The sequence below is a fragment of the Mobula hypostoma genome, chromosome 1 (assembly GCF_963921235.1).
Source record: "Mobula hypostoma chromosome 1, sMobHyp1.1, whole genome shotgun sequence".
NCBI lineage: Eukaryota > Metazoa > Chordata > Chondrichthyes > Myliobatiformes > Myliobatidae > Mobula > Mobula hypostoma.
In genome coordinates this window covers 160640298-160657051 of record NC_086097.1, presented here as the reverse complement: position 1 = coordinate 160657051, position 16754 = coordinate 160640298, and the positions used below count along the sequence as shown (strand labels likewise).

Here is a 16754-nt window from a genome sequence, read left to right as displayed (position 1 = left end):
ATGATATCGTATTTGTTAAGTAGGATGCCGTGCACAATTCTGATTTGATGGAGACAGACGTGAGAAGCAGAGGAACATCTGGAGAAATTTCTGAAATGCCCGGTTCGCTGCCGCTGTTACTGTGCGATTGAGAATCTCTGGAGGGAAGGCCCCATAATCCCCGGCTTTGCGTGCTGCTGGCGACTGAGGCTGAGGTCGAAGCGTTCGGCAGAGATGGTGCTCGGTACTTGGTGTTGGAGGGCTGATCAGAGCTCGAAGTTTTCGGACGACTCAAAGTCGGACTGTGGTCAGGCACGGCAGGGAGAGTTTTCTTCCTTCTCCCGTCTGCATGAGATGTGGGACTTCCGAGAGACTTTGAACTTTTTTTATTACTGTGCCATGACCTGTTCTTCATCAAGTTATGGTATTGTTGCACTGTTGTAACTATATGTTATAATTATGTGGTTTTTGTTAGTTTTTCAGTCTTGGTCTGTCCTGTGTTTCCGTGATATCACATCAGAGGAATATTGTATCATTTCTTAATGCATGCATTACTAAATGACAATAAAAGAGGACTGCGTGTCCTCATAATCTTAAAAAAAAGCATGGGGGCTTAGTTATAAGGTTAGAGAAGAAAGATTCAAAAGGGAACTTAGGAGCAACCTGTTTGTATAAAGGTAGTGCACATATGGAACAAGCGGTTGATGCAGGTACTACAACAATAACCACGCTAAAAAGGCACTTGGACAGGTACATGGTAGTAGAGGCTTTGGAGGGATGTGGGCCAAACATGAACAAACGGGACTCACTTGGATTGGCATCTTAGTTGGCATGGATGAATTAGGCTGAAGTGCCTGGTTCCATGGCACATTAATCTATCAAATGAACCCCTATACAATCTTGCGTTTAACTTCTAAAGTTATTGTCCCAATATGTATTGCAGAATAGCTGCAAGGAATACGTAGCTTTTTTAAAAATATACTCAATTCTAGAAAGTTTAAATGTGCATGGTTAAATTCTTCTCTTTTAATAGAGCATATGAATGCCTGTCAAGTAAAAGTGATTTTTTTCTTTTACTTGACAAGCATTCATAGGCACTATTCTTCACATTCATGAGTATGTATAGTTTCTAGAGGCATAAAATTAAAGTTGTGCTACATTCCTCTTGGCAGTTCACTGGCTTTTCTGAATTCCAAATGTGGGCTATATTGAACAATAAGAGGAAAAAATTAGGAACAGGAATAAGCCATTTACCTTTGAAGGCTGCTTCACCATTTATCAAAATCATGGCTTATCAACCAACTCAATACCAAATTTCAAAGTTATGTCTCCAACACTTGATGTCAGGAATGTAATTGATCTGCCATGAATGACTGCCTTCTCATCAGGGATTATGTTCAACTTGAATTTTGATAGGGAGAAAGTAAAGTCTGATGTAACAGTATTTCAGTGGAGTAAGGGAAATAACAGTGGTGTGATAGAGGAGTTGGCCAAAGTAAATTGGAAGGAGCTGCTGGCAGAGACGTCAGCAGAGCAGCAATGGTGTGCGTTTCTGAGAAACATGAGGAAGGTGCCGGACATGCGTATTCCAAAAATAAAGAAATACTCAAATGGTAAAAATAGTACAACCATGGCTGACAATGCAAGTCAAAGCTATTGTAAAAGCAAAAGAAAGGGCATACAACAAAGCAAAAATTAATGGGAAGATTGGGAACTTTTAAAATAACCTACAGAGAGCATTAAAAAAATCACTAGAAGGGAAAAGATGAAATATGAAAGCAAGCTAATAACTAATACCAAAGTGAATAGTAAAAGTTTTTCAAGAATGTTAAAAATAAAGGAGAAATGAGAGTGGCTATAGGACTGCTAGAAAGTGAGGCAGGAGAAAAAATAATGGGGTACAAGGAGATGCTGATGAACAAAAATTGGTATTTTGCATCAGTCTTCACTGTGGAAGACACTAGCAGTATGCCTGATGTTGTAGTGTGTGAAGGAAGAGAAGTGGGTGCAGTTACTATTACAAGAGAGGAGGTGCTCAAAAAGCTAAAAGACTGAAAAGGTAGACCAGTTGAACTGCACCCTAGGGTTTTGAAAGAGGTAGCGTTAGAGATTGTGGTGGCATTAGGAATGATCTTTCAAAACAATTATTGGACTCTGGCATGATGCCAGAGGACTGGAAAACTGCAAATGTTACTCCACTCTTTAAAAAAGGAGGAAGGCAGCAGAGAGGAAAGTATAGACCAGTTAGCCCGACCTTCGCAGTTGGGAAGGGGTTAGAGTCAATTGTTAAGGATGAGGTGATGGAGAACTTAGTGATACAGGACAAGATAGGACAAAGTCAGCATGGTTTCCGTCAGAAGGAAATCCTGCCTGACAAACCTTCTGGAATTCTTTGAGGGGATTACAAGTAGGATAGATAAAGGGGATGCAGTGGATATGGTATATTAGGACTCTCAAAAGGGCTTTGACAAGGTGCCACACATGAGGCTGCTTACCAAGTTAAGAGCCCATGGTATCACAGGAACTTTACTAACATGGTGATTGGTAGGAGGCAGTCAGTGGGAATAAAAGGATCCTTTTCTGGTTGGCTGCCGGTGACTAGTGGTGTTCCGCAGGGGCCGGTGTTGGGACCACTTATTTTTATGCTGTATATAAATAATTTAGATGACGGAATAGATGGCTTTGTTGCCAAGTTTGCAAATGATACAAAGATTGGTGGAGAGGCAGGTAATGTTGAGGAAACAGGTAGGATGCAGAAGGATTTAGACTGATTAGGAGAATGGGCAAGAAAGTGGCAAATGAAATACAATGTTGGAAAATGCATGGTCATGCACTTTAAGAGTAGAAATAAAGGTGCAGGCTATTTTCTAAACAGGGAGAAAATCCAAAAATCTGATAAGTGCAGAATACCCTAAAGGTTAACTTGCCGGTCAAATCAGCACATGCCATGTTAGCACCTTAAGTATTGTGAACAATTTTGGGCCCCTCACCTTTGAAAAGATGTGCTGGTATTGGAGAGGGTCCAGAGAAGGTTCATAAGGAGGATTCGAGGAATGAAAGGGTTATCATACGAGGAACGTTTGATGGCTCTGTGTCTATACTCACTGGAATTCAGAAGGATGGAGTGGGGGGGGGGGGAGCTTTATTGAAGCCTTTTGGACGACAGAGTAGATCTGGAAAGAATGTTTCCCATAATGGGAGAGTCTAGGAAAAGAAGGCACAGCCTCAGGATAGAGCAGCGTCCTTTCAAAACAGATGCGGAGAAATTTCTTTAGCTAAAGGGTGGTGAATTTGAGGAATTTGGTCACCACATGCAGCTGTGGAGGCCAGGTCATTGGGTGTATTTAAGGCAGATATTGATAGGTTCTTGATTGGACATGGCATCAAAGGTTACAGGGAGAAGGCTGGGAACTGGGGTTGAGGAGGAGATAGAAAAAAAGGATCAGCCATGATCAAATGGCAGAGCAGACTCAATGGGCCAGATGGCCTAATTCTGCTCCTATGTCTTATGGTTTTAGGTTCAGACTAATGGAAGGAATAGATAACTTGGGCTGTAATCAGTTCAGTTTTTAAGAAGGGGACACAGATAATTTTGCAGTTTCTTGCTTGGATAATTTATCTAATATGTACCAGTTCATGGAAAAGGGGTATTGCCATGAGGTCTTGTCATAACCAACACCTATTTCATTAGAAAGTTGAGCACAAAACCATATTTAAAACATTCTGATACTGGCCTTGTCCTTTCCCCTCTTGCTGTTGCTTCTGTTGCAAAGAATCTTTGCTGACTCTGGCACTGAAGCTACCCAGAGGGTCAGCTTGTCTCTCTCTGAGAAGCACCGGTCAAGGTGGAAGCCTGCCGCGGAAAGTCAAGTACCAGCCACAGTTGAGCCACGTGTGGTATTAACTGTAGTACGCTGTTTGCGTGTTACATTGAACTGGATGGTCAGGAGGCATCCATTTATCACAGAAGATGAGTTGCTGATCTGCCACCCAATAAAGAACATGTTGCTTTTCATTTCAACCTTTCCCAATCAACTTTCACTCAGAGCAGCAATTAATGTGTGTACATACACACGTTATTTTGAACTTGCACTAGACAGGGTATCTAAGTCAACCAGTGCCTCATTCCCTTCCCACTGACCCTTCCCTTGATTTTTTTCACCCTTGATCATCTCAGTCCTCTTCTGCAACCCTGCCATCCTCCCGCTCTCTTGCTACTAGCAAACCCTAATTGGTAGGTCAAATATAATAAACACAAAACTGCACTACAGTAGATGAAGTCAACTTCAACAATTCGCTTTACTATAAATACACTTCACTTCTTCCCTCACAAAGTAAAAACAAAAATTGGCACTTAATTCTGCATCGCAGAGGGTGAATAAGTGACCTTCTCCCAGGGTCCCTGCCAATTTCACTCTAATAAGGCACTCACTGACAAGCCTGTACAATGATCTATTGACCTATCTAAAATTTGATTGTTTTTATATTTTAAACTACAAGTTTTGTCATAATGGCAAAGTTTGAGATATATAATCCCACAAATCTTGAAATAACTTCACTTTCTTCCAATGTTTGTCAAAATGAACTATAATTTATATAAACAAGAAGAACTTCTTAAAAGCAATATGAAATGCACTTCTTAAAAAATATTTGAGGTTGCAAATTTTGGACATTTAATGGAACTGTCTGACGCAAGTTTCAAGGTAAAACACGTGGAAAACAATTCAATCCCAAATCAGGCCAGCAGATCTAGTATCCCAATCACTCAACATAAATACAGATTGAAGCACTGAAATTGCTGCACACCCACCTGTGACCTACATATCACATTATCAAGACAAAATACAAGAGAAAATGATTTTGTTGTATATAGATTGAAGGAAAGCAAAAAAAAAATCCAATTCAAAATGCATTTCATTCACATCTAAAATGTATGCTATAAAATCAATATAATTCACAGGCAGTGGCAATTTTTCAACCCACTGCATAAACTTTGAAACTGCAAACTTCAACTAAATCTGAGTAGGCAAATAAGCACCTAAAGCTTGGAATGTTCAAAAAATACACAAGTTAAACAGAAAATGACAAGATATTACGTGATTATTCAAAAGCAAACATACAGGAAAACATTCACCAGAAAATTTGATTTACAGAAATCCTCTGACCAAATGGATGATTTTGAAAGATGCAGCTTTATAACCATAGTGCAATATTTGGAGAGTACAGAGAGCCATACAATCTTTGTGTTTCCCTTCAATCTGGGTAAATGTATACATAAACGTATTAAAGTTATAGATAACAAGAAACAGATTAGGCCAGGCATTTCTATAATATACGATTCCTCTTTGTAGACAAAGAAATAAACACCTTCCGTTAGATTTAAAAGCATGAGAGCCACACAAAGGAATGGAGCAGCCACTCACTCAAGCTGGTATCCATAGGCAGCCCACTCAAGGTGAATCTGAACAAAAAAAAGTAACGTTTTACCAATAAAAGCAAAAATCACAAATAAAAATCAGAGTTAATGTAAGATAAATTAAAACAAACATGGGCAGTACACAAACCTAAAGTCAAGGTGGACTGTGTGTTTACAGTGAATGCTAACTTTCCCCAACAGAGTAATGGAGATGTTACTACTCACTGCGCGACGCCTACTCATTTAAACCCGAAGAGTACTCTTTGTTGATAGTACTACTAATTGGAGTTGTTGATAACCTGAGGGCTACTCCTAGCATTCAGCGTCTGCCCCTCTCACAACCCGGAGTTACCATGTGTTGCCGTGACCGTCGCTAAGGGACGTCAGCGTCAGGTCATAGGTTAATATTGAAGCGAAAATTAGCCTCCTTTCCAAAGAGAATTACTTCAGTTTTTAAAATTGTTACATTTGATTAAATTTGGTAAGTTAAAATTAAAATAAAATTCTAGTTTTTCTGCTTCCTTTTCCATTTCTCTAATTGATGGGAGACTTAGGGGCTTTATTGTAACGGATACGTCATTTCCGCCTCTTACATTGCCCACGTGCCTTAGTGTCAATGGGTGTATTAGGTTGGAAAGAATGGGTACGCTTATAATACTTGTTTGTGGTTAATGGAGTTTTATTTTCCTCTAATGCTGGCGATTGTGGGTTAGTCAGATTATGAATGATGTTTTCAGAGGATTCAAAGAACAATCTACTGAAGGAACCCAGCGGTCAGGCAGTGTCTGTAGAGAGAAATGAACTACAGACGTTTCAGGTCGAGGCTCTTCATCCGGACTGAAAGGAAAGATTATTTAACAATTTTGTCCAACAAATGCAAGTTATTTTTTACAGAATTATTCTTGTTTATTTGGATTATGATAGACCGCTAACTAGCTGGTCAGTTTTTAATATTTTCCTCCTAACAAAAAAAAGTAGATGGTATGCAAAGAATCAGTAATAGGCGGGAAATGAAAGGTCTCGGTCCGAGCTGCTGCATGACCAGAGTTTCTCCAGCCTTTTGTGTGTGTTACGTTACGCAACGCGTAATTTACTCAGCCTCAACCTCACTTTTTCTTGTGTCGTATTGCAGGTAAATTGGAGGCTTCCGTTTCCACCCCGCCCAAATTAAAATTGAATAATCAGTTGGGTAATCTGATAATTCTCAGATTTACGTAATATCAGTTGCATCGTGTAAGCAACATAAAATTTAGCATAGGAATACTTAATAAAATAGATTTTTCCGTAAGATTAGTAGGAGATGTCAAAAACAATTCTTTTTATGATGCTGTATAATTTGTCTTAATCATGTGCGTTTTACTTAAAAGAAAATAACTAAAGCACTTCATATATGGGAGTAAGAATAGCATATCCTAAATTAGGAAAGGAAAAATGGCTGATTTTTAATATGCAAAAAGATATCTTCTAAATATGGAAGCTGTTGTGTCAATCTGTGCTCCAGAGGTTTATCTCATTTTATTTTGTGTGGCGTTGGCCATTGCCCATTACTCGAGTACAATATTGTGAAAAAGATAAGTGGCACCTTCTCGTTCTTTTTTGCCTTTTGAAGCTGTTGACAGTGTGTGATTTTGTGGATATGTGCAAGAAAGAGTGCATCTTAAAGACAGTTATTCTATGGAAACTAAGTCAAGGATCAATTTCAAGAACTAGACTTGTCTTACAAATGGCCTCTCCTTGTCAATATATGAAAATTATTCAACATAATGATAATTTTGCAAAGCAATTTGGTATCACGATAGCCAGAAAGAATCAAGAAAAACTACCTTTTTTTTTGTTTTTGAACTGAAAATTTAAAATTGCAGATTCTGAAAACGTGTTTTCAAAGTGAAATGCTGGAACTACTTTGGTCAGGCACATTTGTGGAGAAAGAAATTGAGCTAATATTTCAGATTAAAAACTCTGTTAGAACTAGAAAACTGAAGTGTTCTTAGGTTGCAGAAAAGTGAAGGAATGATGAGATGCTGAAGATCAAAGGTTGTCTGTGTAACAACTTGCATCATACACTGGGGTGTTCTCTTCAGTTACCTGATGAGGAAACCATAGCTTTTGGCCAGGAGCAGATGATGTTAGGTGGTGCCCAAGCTTCATGGAGTGTTTCGGCCCTTAACGACTACACTCTCCACTTGACGGGTCCGCAGTACCGGCCAAGTCACTGCCCATCTGCTCCTGACTTCCAGCTCAACTCCTCATTCCCGCTGTATATCCAGCAAGAGGCTCTTTCAGCTCCCCCATCCTGCGAGCTGCTTGGTGCTTGCTCTTTTCATCAAGACCAGGCGTAGGCAGTAACCTCCAGGCCGATCTTGTTGGGAACCCTCTACAGCAAGGAATAGCTGTGTCGGCATTCCAAAGGGAACAGCCTTTGTTCCTGCACTACTGGACTAAGTAATGGTACATCTGAGCCTCCTCCCATGGTACTGTGAGCTCCAGCAGGATGATGGCCTTGTCTTTGGTGGTCCACAGTCTGGCTGGTGTGTTTTGCACTGCCTCCGGGAACTGCACCTTCCTCCCCGCATTGACACTCATCTCCAATGATTTGGCAGCTTGCAGCAGACTGGATTTAGGCCTCTTTGATATGACTGGCGTGACCTTCTCCTTGATGAAAATGACGGCCTTGTTTGCGCCCCTGCCAGGTGGTCTCTTTTTACACTGTAAGGGGATGATTAATTAATAGATGATAAATAGATAAAGGAGGGCAATTGGAGTGAAAAGTGTATTCAAAAGAGCATGCTGTAAATTTGAGATGCAGAATAGCGGTTGCTGGAAACCTGGAACAAAAGAGAATGCAGGAAAGAGCTGTGTAACATCTGTGGGGGGAGAGGAAAAAAAAAACTCAATGCTGCATTAACTGCTGGATGACTGCAGCAGAATTAGCCTGTTCTGATGCAAGTTAAAAAATGTATCTCTAACTGGAATTCTTGAAATCCAAATTGAGCCCAAAGACTGGAATGTGAGCTGGAAAATGAGGTGCTATTCATTGAACTAATACACAAACAAAAATGCTGGAAATATTCAGGAGGTTAGACTGCATCTGTGGGAAGGAAAACAGTTACCATTCCAGGTCACACACATCAAAGTTGCTGGTGAACGCAGCAGGCCAGGCAGCATCTCTAGGAAGAGGTGCAGTCGACGTTTCAGGCCGAGACCCTTCGTCAGGACTAACTGAAGGAAGAGTGAGTAAGGGATTCATTCCATTCCATTCCAGGTCAGTGACTGAAAAAGAGATCAAAGCTACAGGAAAATACACCTAATGACTTGTCATCTTCAGCCATCTGTGGCAGTGAATTCCACGGTACACCATACTCTGGCTAAAGAAATTTCTTCTCATCTGTATTCTAAAGGGACATCCTTATGTTCTGAGGCTGTGTCCTTTGTTCTGGGATTCTTCCACTATTAGAGACATCCTTCCCGCATATACTCTATCCAGGCAGTTCAAAATTTGATAGGTTTTAATGAGACCATTCTTCTAAACTCCAGCATGTATGGACCCAGACCCACGAAACGCTGCTCATACATTAACGCTTTCATTCCCATACATCCTTTCTTAGATATAGCGCCCAAAACTGCTCACTACTCCAAATGTGGTCTGACCAATGGCTTATAAATCCTCAATATTACATCTTTTTTAATATTCTAAATCTTTGTAAATGAATCTTCATATTCGTTTGCACCTCCGTTTTTTTGAATTCACACCCCATTTTGAAAATAACTGACACCTTTAAAGGATCTACCAATATTGTGGCTGTGAAATGCAGAGCATGTCAGGGTGAGCATATCCCAGATAGAAAGGTGGGATGGGAGTGAGGAGACTTCACAGTTGATTAATAGTAACTGAGGAATCAACTTATCTGAAGTTGCAGAATTTAATACCTAGTCCAAAATGCTTCTTAAAGACAGAAAGTAAAGAAGCTTTGTTTCTTTCTCCACAGTATCGTCCAACATTTTCTATAAATTTGGAAACTCATTGTAAAGAGTACAGTGAAACTCGTAATAGCTAACCTGTGTCATTTGAAGTACTGTACTCTTAAACTTAGTTGGAATGCCACAATCCATGGTTTTGTAGTATGAAACCCAAATGTAACGTTTCACAGACTTAGACACACTAAAGTCAAAGGGTTTCGTGCTAATAGCCCTGGTCATATTTTTAGAGGAGGTGGAGTATTTTGGGTATGTCAAAAATTTGTAAAAGATCTGTGAAGTGTCTCTGTGCCTTTCACAAGAGAATAAGGTCTTTAATATTTTCTGAACAATGTCTCAGTGTTAAACACTGTCTTTCAAAGCTGCAGAGTTTACACCTAGAGATGTGTAACTTTATTTGTAACTTGGAAAGCTCATAAACTAGTTTACAAACAGCATGCTCCCACAAATAGCGAAGTTGTAATAAGAGTAATTTCTCATCATTTTGTTGGATAGAGAAAGATTCCTACTACATCAGTTAACACTCATGTTCTTTGATGTTCATGCTATCTTTTACATCCAAGTTGGACAACAGTCAAGTTTTTAGTTTCCTGATTTGAAAGACAGCACTTCCAACTAGAAACACACTCTGTATACCGCAATGGAGTCGCAACCGAGGTTATTTTGGTTATATCTCTGCAATAGGTCTTGAAACCACAACAATGCTGGAACAGAGTTAAGATTGTTACTAACTGAACATCAGCAGCCATTATTATAACAAGCCTAAAACTAGCCTTAGTTTTGTGACACTGCAAATTGGATGAACCTTAAAATGAATTGCAGAACTGCTAAAAGGTTAAGTTGGAAAAAATGGGTAAAAAGTCTTATGAAGTCTGTGCCAGCTCTATGCAAGAGCAGTCCAACTAATTCCACTTTTCTGCCTTCTCTGCATAGCCCTGTAATTTTCCCTTTTATGTATCCATCCAATTGCTTTTAGAAGACCACAAATGAATTTGCCTCCATTAATTCTCTGCCAACATGTTCCCACGTCAATATGTTCCCATGCTGACATACCCCCATCCCTCTCACCCTATATTCAGCTGTGCATTCCAGATACTAACCACTTATTAAGATCCCTTCTCAGCTTCCTCTTTTCCAACGAGGGCAACTTCAGCTTCTCCATTTGTAACTAAAGTTCATCATCCCTGGAATCATTCCAATAAATCATTGTTAAACTATCTGTAAGCTTAATGGATTTTAGTTACTTAAAAAAAATACGCAGGAATACTGGAAGTGCAGATAGAAGGAGAAATAGAGTTTCAGGACAAAGAGATCAGGATTTGTAGAGTTTTCCAGTCTTATTTCAAATTTCCGGTATCTGCCATTGTTTGAATTTCATTTAGGAACTTTAGTGAAGTAGAGGCTGGGCTAGATCAGATTGGAAGGAAGGAAATCCCTTTTTACTCTCACCATAACATTCTATAATATGCTATCTACTTTAATGTGCTTTGGTATGAGCTGAGGTTATGAATGGTGTGTATAAATGCAGGTTTCTTTTGCTCCAATGAGGTGACCCATAAATATGCATTAAGGCCAGATAAATACAACTTATGGCTGCTCAAATTGAACCTTTCTTTTTGGAGTGCAGGACTTGAGGGTGGTGGATGACATGACTGCAGCCTGTAACGAATTTTAGCATTTTTGAGGAAATTAGAGATGCCAAAATCAAGGCAAAGACCAACTTTTAAGAAGATCAAAATTTAGCTGGAGTACAATGGTTCTATTTATTCTTGTGAAGAATGGTTAAATGCAAGTTTTCATTTGAGTTTGGTGTGCTGTCTGAGTTAGAGTACAAGTAAGATTAATGACTGGGCAGTCCTGTTGTCATTATGATTGATTTACCTGCTGAACAAATGATGAACATTATTCTTTATTTTGGCACAATATTTTGGCTTCCTGAGCAAATGGAAACTATTTTTTCTGAATAGGTTTTTCAGTGTTTCATTTATCCATTATAATCAGTTAAAGTCATAAAACCTGAAGCCCTGTCTTTGTTTTTGGTACATTCCTGCTAGGTCAAGAGTTCATCTTGATCAAAGTTCAATGTGATTTTTTTTATCAAAGTATGTATATGTTCCTTAATTAATTTTCTTTTGGGTATTCAAAGTTGATACAAAGGAACACAACAGAATCAGTGAAAAACTATACACAACAATGATGGAGAAACAACCAATGTTCAAAAGAAGACGAACTGTACAAATACAAAAAAAAAACTGGGGTATTTAACTTTGAACTGCGAACTTCAATCAAAGACAGTCTGTATTTGTGCAGGTTTCTAGGGATGGTAAGCACTAAAGTTGGACAAGTACTGATGAGAAATTCTGCAGATGCTGGAAATCTAAACAACACACACAAAATGCTGGAGGAACTCAGTAGGCCAGGCAGCATCTATGGAAAAGAGTACAGTTGATGTTTTGGGCTGAGACCCTTCATCAGAACTGACAAATACTAGTTTTCTTTGTTGGGATATGGTGGAGGACCTAACTCACTGTGATTGTTCTTGAAGAATTTCTCCATTAACTCCATGTAATGATTTTTCATTTTTGGTTTCCTTCTCAATGTGCAGCTGATGGACATGAGTCGACTAAGGGCCTGCTCTATTGTTTGGTATGAGTTGTCAAGAAGAGTGGAAAGGAAGGGGAGCTACTGACTGGCTCATCTTTGCTAAATTCTTTGTCCATAATTCAAAGAAAGAACTCATCTTTGGTGGAAGGTGCCAGCTTCAAATCATCTTCTGAGGGACAAAATACCAGCTTCCCTAAATCTGGTTAAGCAGAGGTAAATATGTCAGGTGCTTGGTTTGCTTACCTGTAATCTTTTCTTCATACAGATTCTACTCTCACAGGGTCTGAAATGACTTAGTTGCAGTTTTCCAGTATGTTAGTCTTAAATCTGCTGATGAGCACCATTGAGGCAGACGTCACCCAGTACGACCCAACATAGGTCCAGTTGTTGGCGTAAGGTGTATTGTGCTAACCATTGTGCTGTTCATGTGCATAGTGTGCACGGATGGTGATAAATGGGGAAATATTGTAAACTATGGCCTTAAGATGTGAATGATCGCATGCAGCTTCAGGAGTTGGGATTTCATCCCTGTTGCTAGGAATACAGTTGCACTCAGAGGATTGGCAAGGGTAAGCAAAGGTCCCCTCCTATTGACTCCATAATATATCCACTGTCTCTTCTTCCAGCAATCTATGATGCTTTAGAACATGTCTTTAGAGTGTATGGGGAAGCAGAACTTTGAATACTGAATATATGAAAGAATGTTGATTTTGCCAAGAACAAATTGCGCTGGTCATCGTATATCACATATGCTTTTGTTTTTGGCTCAGGATGTCCTTTCAGGTAGATGTTGGCTAGACGTATTTTAGAGCAGGATTTGCCTGGGAAGCCTTCCCTGCATACCTCTGTGCGTGAGGAAGTAGCTGCATCCGATGGATGCTCGACTGGCTGCCCACTGTGCTCTGCTGTGGGTTTACTGGAACCAGTACCAGCCCAAAGTGCTGGTCCTCAGTGAAATGCTGATATGTGCTGGTCACTGTTACATTCAGTGCAGTGTAGGATAGCTTTATACTCTTTTGCTTGGTGTGCTGTTGAAGCACAATACTTGAAACATATTGAGTGTTCTTTTAGAAAGCACCCCTGTTCTGCAAGCGTTTTTTTTCCCGCTCTGAATCCTCTGCATTTCCTTAAATGGTGAGGTTTCTTCCGGACAGAGCATTTTCTATCGGGGTTCAATATAGTTTTTTACTTCATTATTTGCTGACTGTGATAGGGGTTCTGATTTTCCATGCTTTTGCTGGAGACCTTTCTTTGAATGATGTGTTACCATAAGTTGAGAGCAAAAAACTGGGGTAATTTCGCATTTCTGCGTGGTGGCAGATTCACCAAAGAATGAAAATGGTGGATACGGGCATGATGCTTCATTTTATACTTGAACCTTTCAGTTATCTACTGTTCTTGGTATTGTTCATTAGCTTCTTCACTGTAGAGTTTATTCCTCTTGCTGTATCCAAGAAACTGAGTCCTAGTAAGTAACCCTCTTTTTTTTGTGTGGTTTGCAGTTCCAGCAACAAATCTGCAATTGTCTATAACTTCTGCAGTTCTTTGTGTGAGAGCTTTGGAAAATTATCAAGTCTGCTGAAAAGAGATTCTTCAATTGCCTCTGGAGAGCCATAGTATTTGTCCAGCCTCTACTACAGCATTTGTAAACCTGTAGCTGGATTATTAATGTGAACTGCTCTAACTCTTGCATGTTGCAGTGCCTCTCCATCAAGCCACTTATAGAGAAGGTCTAGTTCCTCACTAGGTTTGAGATTTAATCCTTCCATGGCATTGCGAAAGCTTGACTTCCAGTACAGATAACTGTTAGGATGGCTGTTGAACACTTTTATTCCTGCTGCAACTAAATTTCAACAAGCCAAATAACAAGCCAGAGCTCTGCACCTGCAGCTCCTGAATTAAAGAATTCTGGAGACTGGCTTGGAAAATGTGTGTCCTGCGATGGAAGAAAGCTCAGTTTGTCCATGTCTGTGAAGATAGGTTTGGTATCAGTAATAATTTTTGATTAATGTCTTTTACTGTGGTCAAACTGTGGAAGGGAGTGTTGTGGCTCTTTGCAGCTTTAGACCTTGACTATCAATACGTGGGCTATGTGAACAACATGCTGGCCGAGTGGTGTGGACAGCTTCTCCTTCTAGAACTGATGCATTGTCTTTTTTATAGCCAAAGTGCATTTGGGCAGATTCATTGGTAAGACACATTGGCTGTTGTGATGGCAGAGCATGACTGGGCGCTGGTCATAGATTCACCACTGTGTAAATCAGTGCTTCTTCATATATCTTTGCCTCTGCTAAGGCAGTCTGAGCTTTTTTTTTTAGATTATGAAGACATGCAGTCCTCTTTTATTGTCATTTAGTAATGCATGCATTAAGAGATGATACAATATTTCCTCCGGTGTAATATCACAAAACACAGGATAGACCAAGACTGAAAAAATTCACAAAACCACATAATTATAACATATAGTTACAACAGTGCAACAATACCATAACTTGATGAAGAAATCCATGAGCACAGTAAGAAGTTCAAAGTCTCTCAAATGTCCCACATCTCACGCAGAGGGGAGAAGGAAGAAAAACTCTCCCTGCCATACCTGACCACGGTCTGACTCTGAGGCATCCGAAAACGTCGAGCTCTGATCAGCTGTCCAACACCGAGTACTGAACGCCATTTCTATCCGAACGATTCGATCTCCATCTCGGTCGCCAACTGCAGGCAAAGCCGGGGATTTTGAGGCCTTCCCTCCGAAAGATTCCCGATCACGCAGTAAAAACAGCAGCGAACTGGCGTTTCAGAAATTTTTCCAGATGTTCCTCTGTGCTTTCACATCCATCTTCATCAAATCAGAGTCCAAATCAGGGTCCACGGCCCCTATATAACGGATACGATATCATTTTTCACTGGAGGGTTGGGCACACGCGGCGCGCTGCTCTCTCTCTCCTCCTGCCATTTTTACACTCTTCCTTGAACGCACTTAATGTAGCCTCTACACGTACTCTCCATTCCTATATGTTCTTTCTCTATTTGCATCTCAACTTCACATTTTGTATTAGCTGCTCTCGTTCTTGTTGTTTCAGCTTTGGTGTGGGCTTGTGCTGCAGCTATGCTCATTGTGATTGCATTCAAGTGTCGTGAAGATGCAATTGATGAGCCACATTCTGACCTGACTTCCAGTTCCTGGTGACCGATGTTGTTCAACTCAGAAGCCAACATTATCACCTATGCAGTTCAAGATGCATCTCTAGAACATGGGCGATGCCCTTGAAGACAAGCAATGTCTTTTCATTCTACTGCCCTTGCAGTATGTATCTACACAGCTATGCAGTAAGTTAAACTACTTCCCAAAAATCACCCCAGATAGAAGCTTTCTTCAGGGTTTTTAATGAGATCTCTTGTGAAAATATATTGCTCTTTCAAGGACAACTAAAGAATGGGTGAAGATGAATGTCTATTACTGTGTGCTTCAAATCGGATCAAAATTAACCTGCACAGGAATTGACATAAAAAGCAGTTTACATATTGAAAGTGGTGAACATTCAAAGTGAACTGCACCTCTAGAGGCAAAAACAGGCACCATTCAGCTGGAATTTCAATCTCCCTCCTATATGCTGACACTTCACCATCTTTGAATTGGCCAACAACAATGGTGTTGTCAGCAAACTTGAATATGGCAATGAAAGTGTACTTAGCCTCGCAGTCTCAGGTGTGAAGTGAGTAGAGCAGGTGGCTAAGCATGCAACCTTTTGATTCCCCTGTGTTGATGGTGATTGTGGAGGAGATGTTATTGCCAGTGCAAACCGTCTAGGGTCTGCAAGTGAGGAAATCAAGAATCCAGTTGCACAAGGAAGTACTTAGGCCTAGGTGCTGGAGCTTAGGGGATGATAATGTTGAATGAGGAGCTATAGTCAATGAAGAACTTTCTGATGTATGCATCTTCACTGTCCAAATGTTCTAGGGCTGAATGAAGATTTGCCATGGTTCTTCTGCAGATGTTGATGACTTGCTTGCTTCTGTCTCTCCATATAATCCCAAACAACCTCGATGATGCTGAGATCAGGGCTCTGTGGAGGCCATACCATCTGAAAGCATATAAAAATCTCGGGTGCCTAAGACTTTTGCAGAGTACTGAGTGTGCTTTTGGATGCTGAGGCAAGTTACCACTTTCTTCTTGGGCATCTGTATGATTTGAGGCCTGCTTGAAGCAGGTGGGTACCTTAGACTGCCGAAGTGAGATGCTAAAGATGTCACTAAACACCCCAGCCGTTGGTTAGGACAGGTCTTCAGGACTTGGCCAGGTAGACTGTCTAGGCCAGATGCTTTTTATGGGTTCACCCTTCTGAAGAATGTTCTGATATAGGCCTCAGAACTGAAATCACAGGGTCATCAGGGGCTGAATTTGAACTTATTTAAATCATGCGTCCATCCCACAACATGAGGAAGTAAAAATCTTTGCGTTATGACTCCATCATAACGTACAGACATCTCTATACCAATAAAACTCTCATGCTCTGTCTGTCTGTTTGTGACCTCCAATTAGCGCAAACAGTGCATTACAGCGGCACTTTTTTTGGCTAAATTGTATTAAAATGCGCTAACTTACAGAATGCAGGCAAAGTTCAGGGTTATATTTTTGTATAAAATTGCTCATTTGCCAAAAATCAACAGGCTGGCTTTCACCTGAGAGCCGACCAGCCATCATGGAAGTCGAGACATGACAGCCCGATGCATGCGCATGGCCAGCCTCAGCAGTGACACCGACCAGAGCAAAAGGGCACGGCAG

The 16754-nt window shown here is 40.3% G+C and overlaps 1 protein-coding gene and 1 long non-coding RNA gene across 6 annotated transcripts in view; one reads left to right on the top strand and one right to left on the bottom strand.

The window, feature by feature from the left end:
• The window catches only part of LOC134351779 (protein tyrosine phosphatase type IVA 3-like), a 151600-nt gene extending 145841 nt beyond the window's left edge, over nucleotides 1–5759 (bottom strand). The window contains exons 1-2 of one of the 4 annotated variants that reach the window (XM_063058443.1): nucleotides 5544–5735; nucleotides 5403–5440 (exon numbers count right to left, since the gene is read on the bottom strand). The gene's annotated coding sequence lies outside the window, so the exon portion shown is untranslated. Of the gene's footprint in view, nucleotides 1–5402; nucleotides 5441–5543 lie in introns of all 4 variants that reach the window. The other 3 variants (XM_063058463.1, XM_063058482.1, XM_063058453.1) reach the window with 3 other exon arrangements.
• A 242-nt stretch (nucleotides 5760–6001) lies between these two features.
• The window catches only part of LOC134342465 (uncharacterized), a 113376-nt gene continuing 102623 nt past the window's right edge, over nucleotides 6002–16754 (top strand). For both annotated transcript variants that reach the window (XR_010017024.1, XR_010017025.1), the window contains exons 1-2: nucleotides 6002–6038; nucleotides 11976–12187. This is a non-coding gene — a long non-coding RNA (uncharacterized LOC134342465). The remainder of the gene's footprint in view (nucleotides 6039–11975; nucleotides 12188–16754) is intronic.